Here is a 12,500-nt window from a genome sequence, read left to right as displayed (position 1 = left end):
GTTTTAGCAGAAAAAAGGAACACAGCAGGTGGCCCTAGGGATGTTAGTTGGCAGAACTGATTTGTAAATACATGTTATATATACCCAGTTTGGGGGTTTAAGAAATAATTTCAGGGTAATTCTGCCAAGATAATTTCTGAGGGAGGAACTGTTTTGACACCCAACAATTAAAACAAAGGGCCTTAAGTCAATACAGTGTAGGCATAAAGGTTAATGTGATGTCATTTTACACTCATGGGCTGGAATGGCTCAGACATTAGTTTCTATGGCCACCATAAGGTTAAACATTTTACCTGCCTCCTTGCTGAAGGGTTGTACCTAGAAGTTGTTGTCTTTGAATGCATGTGGAAAGAGTACCTATGCTAAGGTGGTACAGTGGTCACCTTTGTTAGAATACCAATGCCAATGAGGGCTCTTTTATGTTGATTTTAACTTTTGGTGAAGACTTACATTTGATTGTGGTTTTTTTTTTTGCTATTCCTTTTTTTCTTTAGTTTTTTAAAAAAAAATTAAATCAAAGTTAGTTAACATAACTAATGTTATGTAATAATATTTCAGTGTAATAATGATTTCAGGAATAGAATTTCATGATTCATCACTTGCATATAACACCCCGTGTTCATCCCAACAAGTGCCCTCCTTAATGCCCCTCACCCATTTTGCCCATTCCCCCACCCAATACCCCTCCAGCAACCCCCCTTTTGTTCTCTGTATTTAAGAGTCTCTTATGGTTTGTCTCCCTCTCTGTATTTATCTTATTTTTGCTTCCCTTCTCCTATGTTTATCTGTTTTGTTTCTTAAATTCCACATGTGAGTGAAATCATATGGTATTTGTCTTTCTCTGACTTATTTCACTTAGCATAATACACTCTAGTTCCATCCATGTTGTTGCAAATGGCAAGATTTCATTCTTTCTGATCGCTGAGTAATATTTCATTGTATGTATACATCTTCCTTATCCATTCATCAGTCGATGGACATTTGGGTTCTTTCCATAATTTGGCTATTGTTGATAATGCTTCTATAAACATTGGGGTGCATGTGTCCCTTCGAATCAGAACTCCTGTATCCTTTGGGAAATTCCTAGTAGTGCTATCGCTGGGTTGCAGGGTAGTTCTATTTTTAATTTTTTGAGGAAACTCCATACTGTTTTTCAGAGTGGCTGCACCAGTTTGCATACCACCAACCGTGCAAAAGGGCTCCTCTTTCTCCATATCCTCACCAACACCTGTTGTTTCCTGTGTTGTTAATTTTAGCCGTTCTGACAGGTGTGAGGTCGTATCTCAATGTGGTTTTGATTTGTATTTCCCTGATGATGAGTGATATTGAGCATCTTTTCACGTGTCTGTTAGCCTTCTGGATGTCTTCTTTGGAAAAGTGTCTGTTCATGCCTTTTGCCCATTTCTTCACTGGATTATTTGCTTTTTTGGGTGTTGAGTTTAATAAGTTCTTTATAGATTTTAAATACTAACCCTCTATCTGATGTGTTATTTGCAAATATCTTCTCCCATTCTGTCAGTTGCCTTTTAGTTTTGTTGATTGTTTCCTTTGCTGTGCAGAAGCATTTTATCTTGATGAGGTCCCAATAGTTCTTCATTTCCCTTGCCTCCTGAGACGTGTCAAGGTAAGAAGTTGCTATGGCTGAGGTCAAAGAGGTTGTTGTCTGTTTTCCCCTCTAGGATTTTGATGGCTCCAGTCTAATGTTTAGGTCTTTCATCCATTTTGAATTTATTTTTGTGTATGGTGTAAGAAAGTGGTCCAAGTTCATTCCTATGCATGTCTCTGTCCAGTTCTCCCATCACCATTTGCTGACGAGACTGTCTTTTTCCATTGGATATTCTTTCCTGCTTTGTCAAAGATTAGTCGGCCATATGTTTGTGGGTCCCCATTTCTGGTTTCTCTATTCTGCTCCATTGATCTATGTGTCTGTTTTTGATTTCTCTTTCTGCTCTTTCATTATTGGTGTATAGAAATGTAACTGATTTCTGTGCATCGAGTTTACATCCTGCAACTTTGCTGAATTCATATATCAGTCCTAGCAATTTTTTGGTGGAGTCTTTTGGGTTTTTCACAGACTGTCGTGTCATCTGCAAAGAGTGAAAATTTGACTTCTTCCTTGCCAGTTTGGATTTCTTGTACTTCTTTTTGTTGTCTGATTGCTGAGGTTAGGACTTCTAATACTATGTTGAATAACAGTGGTGAAAGTAGACATCCCTGTCATGTTCCTGGCATTAGGAGTAAAGCTCTCAAGTTTTCCCCACTGAGGATGATATTAGCTGTGGGTCTTTCATATGTGGGCTTTATGATCTTGAGTTATGTGTGTAGGCTTCCATTTCAAAAGGGAGCTAGGGATGGTATAGCTGTGAAAAGAAACTGGGGTATAAAGAAGCTTCCTACCTGGTGAGTGTGTGTGTGTGTGTGTGTGTGTGTGTGTGTGTGTGTATGTATGTATGTTCAATGTCTTATGGGCTATAGTAGGAAGTTAGGGAATTCTGCTGGTCCAATGTTATTTTAATTGGGAAGCATTATCTAAATTTTATAAACAGAGAAGAACATTTTAATCATCTGCCTCAGAAGATGATTTTCTGTGAATGATAATCTGCAACAACCAAAGATACTTTTTAGACCAACATGAAATATTATAAAAAAAATAATTATGCAAGTACTGTCTGTATTGGTTGTGCTATGAACTCTTTTTCATTATTTACATTTCTCTGCTTTCTGAGTTATTTAAAAGCCAAGATTTCAATAATTCCAGTATTCTCTCATATAAAGCCCTCTGTACTATAAACAGTGGGACAAGTATTTTAGTATAAGAGATAACAAAATATCTGAAATGAAGGCACCCCAGGACAGAAGATGCTCACCATGCAAAGCCTTTGAAGAAAGATGTTGCTTCTCAGAAGGAGATATAAATTTGCTGTGAACAGACAAGACCAGCATGAGTTTTAAATCACTTCCTATATGCAAACCCCCAATGGGCATGAATGAAAGCAAAATAAAGAGCACTTGAGAAAACTTTAACTAGCCACCCCAAAATTGTACTTTTAATGAAAGTATCATTAAAAAGAACACACCGCATCACCTCTCCACTTCATCAGATGGCCAGGCTTGGGGATTTTTAAGTGGTCATGCTCTCTTTAACCATTTATCATCTTCTCTACCTTTTCTGACCCTGCTCCTCTGCTCCAAAAGCTCTTTTCTCCTCATCTTTTAAGATTCAGCAAAAGGGTTGACTCTACTTGGAAGCTGTGCCTGACTTTTCTGCACAGCCTCCCCACCATAAGCACTGACTTTGTCAAAGTGTGCTTCCTTTGGCACCCAGTTGGGGTACACAATCTCTGCATTCTCTTTGCTAATTTACTTTTCTGATCTGCCCCCTGCCCTGACCTGAACATATATCCAGTGATGAAAACATGTCTTTCAAGACATAGTATCAGTCTCTACTCATCTATCATTTGTATTCAGTACAATATCTGAAACCAAGAAAATGGTGCCTAATCACCTCCTATAAATGATTCAATGAGCAAGCAAGTAAATTAATGTACACATTAAAGATAGAAAAAAATCTGCTATCTCTTCTTTCTCTCCTTCTAGGTTTTTTTCTTAGACAAATGCTGAGCAAAAAGGATTTTTCAGGCTCCAAACAGATATTATATCATTTTATTTCTGAGGAGAGAGATTGAGTTGACAGCTGACACAGAGAAAGCAAAACTACACAAGTATTTTGCTTTTGTCTTTTTCTTCAAGGAGAATGACTTGCAAACTGGAAAGGTTACAAATGATGAAGAGGTAAATGTGAGAAGACAGTAGGGAAGTACTGAGATTCTTTAAATGAATCCAAATCTCTAGGCTAGGTGAATTTCATCCTATGAAACTGAAATAAGTTGCAGACGTGACTATAGAGCCTCAACTGATAACCTCTGACAAAAACTTGTTAGAAAACCAGAAATCTTGCTAGAAATGGGAAATCTTTCTTTGATTTTCAAAAAAAAAAAGCAAAAAAACAAAATATGGAAACCATAGGTAAATGAGTATTACCCTGTCACTGAAAGCATTGCAGAAAGGTTTTTTAAAAGGTTATTTTATTAGCACTGGGAAGAGGAAGCAATGTTCAATTATAGCTTGAAAGGGTTCACCTAGAACAATTAATTCAAAAAAACCCCTCTTTCTCTTTATATGTATATTTTTTTCTTTAAAAAATGGCTATGGCATAAATGAATGAAGAATTTGCCATTAACATCAAACATGTGAATTCCAGAACAAAATTTGGTAAAATTTCTTCATGTTTCTTTGGTGATAAGAATTCAAAATAAACTCTGTTTAGGTAAGTAGATTTATAACTGGTCAAATGATCATACCCCCCAAAGTCATGGAATATGTTATCATTACCATGGAGGAACAGGGTCTCATCCTCTGTCATATTTGTAGTACCACTTTATTTATTTGGATACATGTATAGAAAGGATAAGATCTCAAATTTGTAGAACCAAGAAAGGTAGATAAGCTGGTTATTATTACATTCAGATCTTGAAAATATGTCAAAACTTTGGGAAGACTGTTCCAAAGTAATTAAGTAAAAATAAGTTGAAGTAAATGTAAATTGAATGACACTATGAAAAAGAATGTTTTTTTTTCAGTTCTTACAGAAAAGAGTCTAAAACATAACAGGTGTTACAGAGGAACATTTATTCTCCCTTCCTCATATTTCTGTGTGGAGGGACCTCAACTGGAGTTGCACCACTGACTTCTCCTCCCACCTTTAGTCATTTCTGTCTATGGAGAAAGAAGGTGCTACTAGATTGGTCGGTGATGGTCATTGGTGCCATCACTCCTCACCTCCTTACTGGGTAGAACTACTCAATTGAAAACTCATGATTACTGAGGATTTGCTTTCTTGGCTTCTTTATCAGATCAGGTTAAAGCAGCAATCCTAGGTCAGTGTATTGTGCCTTTTCTGTAGATGAAAACTTTTCTCCATATTTTCCCAGTGCCTAGACTGGGAGGATGGTGATCTGTGAGTAGGTGGTTAGCATCATGTTAGCATGCCCTTTTAGCTAGACCATTAAGTCATGCCCTCCAATGGAACATTTTCAAGAAAATCATGATCTCCTTCTGTCTGATTCAGTTCACCTCACAATTGGTCATAATCCCTAACAGTAGGTGCTTAACCAATGTTTACTGATTATTAAATGAAAACCCAAGGGTTTTATTTCTTAATGTGTGGTGCTCACAGCACTGATTGCTTTATTTTGATTGTTTTGATCTCCCTCTCACATTAGAGGCTTTCTCAAGTGTCTACTGATATTAGAGCAGGCAAATAAAAAGCTAGGTGGAACCTCTGTATGTGTATGTAAACATTGTCAGGGATTCTTACTTTTGAGTCATATGGGGGTATGGAGATGGAAACCCAGATGTCAGCAGATTTAGTCTCTTTCTCTTGGTCTTATTAAAGTCATATTCTTCAGAGAAAATTGCTCCAATCTCCTGCTTGGATGAAAGAATCACGGCTGTTAGCATTATGGGAATTGGGTGGAAAATAAAGTTGGAGGTTCAATATTCAGGATGAAAATTTTCACCAATGCTTCTAATTTCAATGTGCCATTCCTGACCTTAACTGTGCTTAACTTGTCTGAGTCCAATGAGCCTGTTTTACTCTTTCCAGAGAATAAACTTCTAGTCATCAGTCAGTTGGTGAGGGGGGTACCTTAGTGTTATGATTGCTTCTTAAATAATATTTTAACAATTCTTTACATTATTAACCCTATGTTCACCCATGTCTCCAGAAATCTTTGGTATTACCCAGTTACTGAACTTTCTGAGATTTTTTCAGGGCAGTGTAAGTCAGATTGCTTCTTGGATTAATCCACAGCTAAAGAGAGTCACATTTTCCCCATTTTTTCATTGAATGAACTCCTTTCTTCCCCATTCCTTTCCTGTGGATACAGTAGGCCTTCTGAGGGGATGGTGGGAGAATAGAGGCCAGTGGATGTGCCCAGCCTGCCATCCTTGGAGCTGTTTTCACTTCACAGGTTTTTTATGCTCTTGCCTCCTGAACAAGAATGAAGGCTGAGTTTAATGGGTAAGAATGCTGACCAAGCTTTTGCTTTGCAACTCCTTCCCCACTGGTCAAAGGGTCACCTATTGCCATTAAAAATGTAAATTATATTGTAGCTGATGTTATCTATCACTTTCTGGTCTAGGTATATACATGACCAAAACTTCAAAGAGGTAATTAATATCTAACTAAAAATTATGTTTACTCATTTATGTAGTGCCTCTTTTCATTATAAACTTAGTGACTAGTGAAAATAGTTCTATTCCTTTTGCTGAGAGCTTTTTTTTCTTAAGTAGACATTTAAAACACAACTATGTTTATTGATACAGATAATTTTTATTTTTAACTGTATTAACATTTTCATTGTATTTACTTTATAATTTCTTTCCATTTGTAGAGTAATATTAGTGTTTTTTTATGGCAGTGGCATAAAAACCTCTTTTGAAACAATATTTAGGTCAAAAGCGAGAAAATTTAAAGAAAATCATCAAGTCTGTACTGGTAGTACCGAAATATGGTAAAATGGTGATGGAAATATGAGAATGACAAGTTTAAGAAATGCTGGAATACAAGGTAATGCACTGCTCAACAAATGAGTTAACAGTATATTATTAAATGTGTGGAGTCCACATTAAGGGACAATGGGGTCTCAAGAGTGCAAATTGTAGGTTGCATATGCAGTATAAGTATAGTGCAAAATACTAGAATTATAAAAGGAATGGACGTGTTACTTTAGTGTCTAGTAAGTAGTAGTAGTAACTCAAATATTTGTTGCTTAAAGGAAGAAGAGTAAAAGAAAGTGAAGATGTTTAACCTGAAGAATAGAAAATGTAGTAGGGAAGGTGGTATATGTCTTCAAATATGTGCTATAATGTGAAACAAAAGAGTTAGGTTAGTGTTGAGGTGTAGGCTTAAATTTATGAGCAGAAATTAGAAGGTTGCAAAGTTGATGGGAGGGCTAATTTCGGTTAAATTTTGGATGAACATCAAGATTTTACGTGACCATTGCTTTATTATTGGTGTATAAAAATGCAACCGATTTCTATACATTGATTTTGTACCCTGCAACTTTGCTGATTTCATGTATCATGTATCAGTCTTTTGGTGGAGTCTTTCGGGTTTTCCACGTAGAGTATCATGTCTGCAAAAAGTGAAAGTTTGACTTCTTCTTTGCCAATTTTGATGCCTTTTATTTCATTTTGTTGTCTGGCTGCTGGTGCTAGGACTTCCAACCCGATGTTAAACAACAATGGTGAGAGTGGGCATCCCTGTTGTGTTCCTGATCTCAGGGGGAAAGCTCTCAGTTTTTCCCCATTGAGTATGATATTAGCTGTGGATTTTTCATATATGGTTTTTATGATGTTTAAGTATGTTCCTTCTATCCCGACTTTCTTGAGGGTTTTTGTTAAGAAAGGATGCTGTATTTTGTTACACCAGTCAGAGTGGCTAAAATGAACAAATCAGGAAACTACAAGATGCTGGTGAGGATGTGAAGAAACAGAAACTCTCTTGCACCGTTGGTGGGAATCCAAACTGGTGCAGCTGCTCTGGAAAATAGTGTGGAGGGTCCTCAAAAAATTAAAAATAGAACTACCCTACGACCCAACAATAGCATTACTAGGAATTTACCCAAGGGATACAGGAGTGCTAAAGCATAGGGGCACATGCACCCCAATGTTTATAGCAGCACTTTCAACAATAGCCAAATTATGGAAAGAGCCTAAATGTCCATCGACTGACGAATGGGTAATGAAGATGTGGTTTATATATACAATGGAATGCTACTTGGCAATGAGAAAGAATGAAATCATGCTATTTGCAGCAACGTGGATGGAACTGGAAGGTATTATGCTGAGTGAAATAAGTCAGTCAGAGAAGGACAGGTATCGTATGTTTTCACTCATTTGTGAATCTTGAGAAACTTAACAGAAGACCGTGGAGGAAGAGAAGGGGAAAAAAATAGTTAACAAACAGGGAGGAAGGCAAACAAGAGACTTTTAAATACAGAGAACAAATTGAGGGTGGATGGGGGTGGGGGAGAGGGGAAAATGGGTGATGGGCATTGAGGAAGGCATTTGTTGGGATGAGTACTGGGTATTGTATGTAAGTCAATTTGACAATAAATTGTATTAAAAAAAGATTTTACATGACTAAAATCAATGTATGCTTTTGAAGTACTGAGTTATTGATGACCAGAAATGTTAAAACAGTGACTAGATAATGATCCAACAAGGATGTTGTCAAAGAGATGACTATATTCAGAAGGAGGATGGTCACCAGTGAAAATCTTGGGAACTTTGGGAAAGCAGGTTCTGGTACTCAATCCAAACCTAGTGAGACAGAACCAGGTGACATCAGACCTCTCCATTTCCTTCCAACTCTCATCTGAATCCAGAATTGGGATTGACTTCTAGGGCATGTACACAGGAGTGCCCCCATCAGTAACCGAAGTTTCCAATTGTGCACGGACACGAATCCTGATCATCAAGTCTTTCATACCTAATCACTTATCTGTGATATGGACACCTAATCACTCTCACAGCTAATTCATTATCAAAATGTACAAAACAGAAGAAATTACTATTACATTCTATCATTAGATGGTTTTAAGTACTCTGAAAGAATGAAGAGAGTGATAGAAGAGGACCACTTTAGAAAAAGGGGTCGTGGAAGTTCTCTTTGAACAGGACATAAGGCTTGGGTCCTTAAAGATGAGAAGGAGCCGGCCATACGCACTGCTGGCCCAAGAGTATCCAGGCAGAGGTAAGAACAAATATAAAGTCCCTGAGCTCAGAGATTTCAAGAAACAGATACATGGTCCCAAGGTAGCAAGAACAAAGTGAGCAAGAGTGAAGTATGGAAAGAGATACAGTCAGAGCTGAGCCCCGAGCAAATCATGTGTGCCTTATAGAGCACTGCTTATGGCAGAAGTGTTTTTTCTTTCACATACTATTGGGATTTATATATAATTTTATTATTAGCAATCTATACTTTGCAATTCCCTTACATGTTTTAATCCCCTTATTCTAAATATGGAATGTACATTCCTTAAGGTCAAAATCAATTTACTACTCACCTGAATGTCCCTCATTCCAGCACTTAACAATGCCAGTATCCTCTTAGAAGGGGTGCTCAGAATAGCTGGTTGAGTGAAAATCCTAAGGGAAACTGAATAAAACATATATTTCTGTGCTTATCCAAAATCTTTAGAATGGCCACTGACAGCTTGAGATTTAGGCCAAAGTATCCTAACAACTAAGTTAATATGTTGCTATTATTGAGCTGATACTTTCTGCCAGTATTAAGATACCGTAAATAATTTTAATTTGGCTTTTAAACATCTGTTGATTCAATCCACCATAGGAGTTAACACAATGAATTAATAATTCCTATGGCTACGTAATTTATCAGAGGGTTTAGGTATATAGTTTTTCATCTATACCTACTATAATATATGATAGTATCTCATTACCCTTGGCTTTATTCCTACTCACTCTGACTGTTCTGACTGGGGCTATGCCAGGGGCTGTTTCACAAGGGGGTGCCACTTTTGAGCGGAGTCTAGAGTCAGAGAGGCAGGGGGTAGGGGAATCTTGGCTCCATCACAAACTAACACAGTAGCTCAGTGCAAATTATTTAATCCTTTCAGAATTAGTTTCCTTAACTGTGAATTGGAGATAACAATTTCACTTCCCTCCTAAGACTGCGGTACAGTTAAAAGAGATGATGTATACATAGCATTTAGCACAGTCTCTGGCATTTTGGGAGCACAGCATAAATGCACACCGCTATTGTTTTTATAATTATTAAAAAATTACAATATTTAAGTTTGGCCTCAGGTTTTTAATTTAAATGATCAAAATTTATACCAAAAAAATTACAAAATCCTGGCAGATCAAGGATAAGAGATAACTAGTAGGCAATAATGCAGTGATTCATTTACATCATGTCAAAAATGACTGAAAATAAAACTTTATGGAAGAGTATATTTTTATAAAAATCTTTGCTTCAGACTTTTCTGATAAATATTCCTTTGGCCTGAGAATTACATAGTTGATTTCTGTATGTAACTGAATATTTTTTGAAAGTTAAGGCTAAATTAGTTGGGTTATTTTTGCATGATGAAAGCGTGAAAACAAAACACCTTTTTTGCTAAAATATTATCTGGTCCTCGTTTCAGCCCAGAGGACTGAAAATACTATGAAATTAAAATTTCAAATGTGGGAAGGAAATTCTATAATATTTGTTAATTCTAGCCCCAAAATGTTCAAAGTTATTTTTGCTTCAAAATCTGGAACTGAACATACACTTAACAATTTATTTCAATTTATACTGTTAGAAGTTTGCCCTGCCTATCTGCGCAGGTTTGAAGGTGTATTTAAAGTATTTCTCCTTTCTTTAGAGGAAGCTGAAAAAAGTGGTAAAAGGAATAAGTCAAAACAGTTGTCTTTTAATGCTGGGTGTGCAGTTGTAAAATTTTTAAGGAAGTAAATTATCTACATTTTAAACCATGGCATCTTAACACCGTGTCATTGGTGCTCAAGGTGAAGGTCTGCATATTAGTGACATTGTTCAGAGAAAGAACAAAAAAGCATCTCATTATATATAATGTCATTAACTAATTATCTGGGATCAAATAGTTTTACCCTGGATTCTCTATGGAACAATAGGATTAGAATGCTCTCTATTATCAGGTGGATGAAGGAGTTAATGTTGCAGGGTGCTGATTGAAAAATGCTGTAGACACTTATGCCACTGCCTTCCTGGGTTTGCAGGCTATGCAGCAGTGACCATTTGGACTTTCATATGAAAGGAAAACATACTTTATATGGGTACATGGGATGGCACTGAGTAATTGTGGTAATGTGGCTTCACTTGCTCTACTTTTCTATTTCCTTATTTAAGCATCTTAAATTTCAGTAGAACATGAATTTAGCATACATCTTGCATTTGATTAGATCACATTTTATATATTTTATGCATTTTAATCCAAGTTTGGCTCTGTGAACCTTACCATCTGTCTGGAGTTGTCATTGCATTTTATTTTTAATTTTAATTTACCCCATTATATTTTTGACTAAAAGTGGTTTTATTTTTGGCAACTTCTTCACCTAGTGTCTTCTCTCCCTCCCATCCATTTGTCATCATGCATCCAAAGAAGACCTTCTAAAACATAAATCCGATCACATTATTCACAGTTGAATCCCATTGTCTTTATGATAAGTCCAAACTCTAATTAGACTCATAAGACCTTGCATCATCTGGACCCTTTGAATATATCTTTGCACCTTCCTCTTTTGCATCTATGTTCCTGTATACCTTTCAATTCTTCTAGCCATGCTCTCTCTTGCCTCTGGGTCTCTGTAAATGCTTTTCCCTCTCTTGGAATCTTTTCTCCCATACTCTGCCTCAATAAGACCTATTTCCTCCAAGAAATCTTGACTTACAACCTTACCTTTTCCCCACACAATACACTACATCCTCCAATTTCATGGAGTCAGCAAATTGTATAAGGTCATGCAGTGCTATGTGACCTCCCTGACATAATATACTCCAGGAGGAAACAGGCACCATCCACCTTAGTTACCATTAGGTCTTCCACATCTAGTCTAGGGCCTGGGACATGATAGTGGCTCAATAAGTATTTTTTAAATGCCTAGATGGATGGGTAGGAAAAGCCAGTATAGAAAATGCTCCCTCTCTCTCTCTCTCTCTCTCTCTCTCTATATATATATATATATATATATATATATAATAATTTTTACTTATTAAATATATAGAAATTTAAAAAAAATAACCTACAGATGTAACTGAGGTCAAAATTACATGTAGACTACAATCTATTTTATTCTGTAGGTATAGCTGCTAACTATGAACCGCTATATTTTGTCAGGTGGTGGATGGTAAATGAAATAAAAATTACCTCAAATTATAATGTGTTCTTTGTAATTTATTTGGATTTTGTTATCTGAGTTTCAATTATTTATGATAATGCTTCATTGCATCTAAAATAAATAGTTATAGAGATTTAAAAATCAATACTCCAATTAGAAGCTTAGTACACATAAATCTATAAAATTGCACAATTTTAAGTTTGTGACCAAAACATCCTATAAAAATGCCTCTAGGAATCAGGAAGTTTATGAAACACAATTCAAATAGCTGCCAATTCAAAATGAGAAATGCAGTTCCGGTCATAGGTAAGGTCTTCAGAGAACAATCCTATGAACTCTGTGGAAAATGGGTGTTGTTGACAGCTGCCAGCTTTTTCTTGTGGTAAAGAAAAAAGTGTTGCTTATCCATGGCTCTGACAAAAAAATAACTATGAATTCTAAAATCACTTGGGAAGCCCAATATTTAATAATATCACATTTACTGGAATCAGGTGGGGAACATGGATTCTCCTGGTTGGCCTTGTCAATATCATTTCCATCATTTTGCT

At 36.4% G+C, this 12,500-nt stretch overlaps 1 long non-coding RNA gene across 2 annotated transcripts in view; it reads right to left on the bottom strand.

The window, feature by feature from the left end:
* Positions 1 to 12,500, bottom strand: part of LOC123608760 — a 279,816-nt gene that overhangs the window by 39,724 nt on the left and 227,592 nt on the right. The window contains exons 4-5 of one of the 2 annotated variants that reach the window (XR_006717427.1): positions 5,378 to 5,490; positions 2,868 to 2,920 (exon numbers count right to left, since the gene is read on the bottom strand). The exons of the other annotated variant lie outside the window; for it this stretch is intronic. This is a non-coding gene — a long non-coding RNA (uncharacterized LOC123608760). The remainder of the gene's footprint in view (positions 1 to 2,867; positions 2,921 to 5,377; positions 5,491 to 12,500) is intronic. 2 annotated transcript variants of the gene reach the window in all.

Source organism: Leopardus geoffroyi, chromosome B2 (assembly GCF_018350155.1).
Source record: "Leopardus geoffroyi isolate Oge1 chromosome B2, O.geoffroyi_Oge1_pat1.0, whole genome shotgun sequence".
Taxonomy (NCBI): Eukaryota; Metazoa; Chordata; class Mammalia; order Carnivora; family Felidae; genus Leopardus; species Leopardus geoffroyi.
The sequence above is the reverse complement of the archived record's forward strand: the minus strand, read 5'-3'. Positions and strand labels throughout refer to the sequence as shown.